Source organism: Triticum aestivum, chromosome 1D (assembly GCF_018294505.1).
Source record: "Triticum aestivum cultivar Chinese Spring chromosome 1D, IWGSC CS RefSeq v2.1, whole genome shotgun sequence".
In the NCBI taxonomy this organism is placed as follows: Eukaryota; Viridiplantae; Streptophyta; class Magnoliopsida; order Poales; family Poaceae; genus Triticum; species Triticum aestivum.
This window is the reverse complement of record NC_057796.1, coordinates 274,331,497-274,333,473: the sequence shown is the minus strand read 5'-3', so window position 1 is coordinate 274,333,473 and position 1,977 is coordinate 274,331,497.

Sequence of the window (1,977 nt, the reverse complement as noted above, 5' to 3'; positions counted from 1 at the left end):
TATCCCGAAACCGCCCGCACGTTCCGTGCGGCAGTTTCGGCTCGCACGTATGCGTAATAAACGCGAGGCGTGGGGGGAGTGGGCGCAGTTAATCCCACGTCTCCCCCCCACGTCCGGCCTCTTCGGCCGCGTGAGGCTATAAGTAGGGGGAGGTGGAGGGCGGCAGGCCCTCGCACGCTCCTCCTACTCCCTTCGTCTTCTCGCCTTGCTCGTTCCTGCGACGGCGCTTCGCCGCCGCGCTCTTCCTTCGCACGCTCCTCCGCCGCCGTGCCAGCTTCCGCTATGCCTCCCCACGTAGAGCAGCTCGGCGGGGATTGGGATGGCTCCATCGTCCATAGCGACCACATCGACTTCCTCCGCGACACCCGGCGTCTGCCCAGCGCGGACAAAGTGGAGGTCCGCCTCGCGCCGGAGAAGGAGGTCAGGCCGGCGCCGCAGGAGGGCGAGCGGGTAGTCTTCCGCTCGCACTTCCTGCGCGGCTTCGGACTGCCGGTGAGCGCCTTCTTCCGCACCTGGCTGGACTTCTATCAGCTCCAGCCGCACCACCTCACCCCAACGCGGTGGTGCTGCTGTCGGCCTTCGTCACCCTGTGCGAGGGCTATCTCGGCGTCCTCCCCACCCTCGAGCTCTGGGGGGAATTCTTCCAGACGAAGCTGGGTACGCGCATCAAGGGCGTGCCAGCCCATACTGGCGCCTTCATCGCGTCGCGGAGATCTGGCGCCGACAACCCCTTCCCGGTCATCACGCTGATCCAGTCGGTGAAGAAGTGGCAGAAATCATACTTCTACGTGCGGAACATCGCTCCCCGGGGCGACTACGTCAACCTGCCGGCTTACGTAGCCGGCCCACCGGCGGGGAGGCTGCCCCAGTGGTCCTTCCGGGCGGTGACGCTATCGCAGGGAGGGAACGCCGCCATTGCCCGCCTGCGGGTGATGGTCCAGTCGGAGGGCCTGACGGGCCCGACCTTCTGGCCGCGTTCGTCACGCGCCGGGTCCTCCCGCTCCAGAGCCGGCCTCATCTGATCTGTCAGATGAGCGGCCAGCTCGATCCGAGCCGGATGTGCTCCAAGGAGATGCCGCAAGCCGACGCGGCCGACATGGTGAACTACCTTGCCAACTGCCAGCTTCCCGACAACTGGCAATTCGGCAAGGAGCCATACAGCCGCGCCAATCCTCCGCCTACGGTACGCTCCCCTTCTCTTTTTCTCTCTTTCTCTCTCAGCTTTGTTGCCGAGTTCCTTTGGGCCGACTCTAACCCAGTCGGCTCGCTCTTTTTGACAGAGTCCTCTGCTTCGGCCGGCCGGCGGGGCGGACGCGGAGCGCCGCTTCGTCCCCGACCGGACCGAGCACGACCAGGAGGACCCCGATCTGGGGGCAGTCCACATGGAGGACGCCGCCGATCCGGCCGGCGGCCAAGCCGGCGGCGCCGGGTTCTCCGCGACCTTCGAGGACTGGCCAGACGAGGACGAAGCCGAAGCCGTCCCGCCCCGCCAGCCGGCCCCCGGACGCGGCGCGGGCTCTTCCGGTGCGCAGCCTGCTCGGGGTAGAGGCCAGAAACGTCGCGCCACCCAGGGTATGTTCGGCAGCCGGACGAAGAAGCCTAGGGGTGGGGCGGCGGCCACCAGGCGGGAAGAGGCGGCTGCGAAGGCGGCTCGCTTCCGCAAGGTGGTGAAGCAGCCGCAGGCGGTATCGGCGTAAGTTCTCTCTGTCTGTGTATTTTCCTTCTTTCTTTTCTTGGGTGGTTTTCTGAACCTTTGTCCTCTTTTCTTTAATCAGAGCTCCACTGTCACTCGAGCGGGCGGCTGCCGGCTCCGTTATCGAGTCGGCAGGGGGCTCTGGGAGCACCACCCGCCGCGTAGATCCCCGCGCCGCCCTCCTGGAGGCGACGGAAAGGAACGCGCGGGAGGTGCGGGAGGAGCAGGAAGCGCGGGAGGCGGAAGCACGGAGGGCAGCCGCTGCCCAGGCAGCTCGGGAGGAG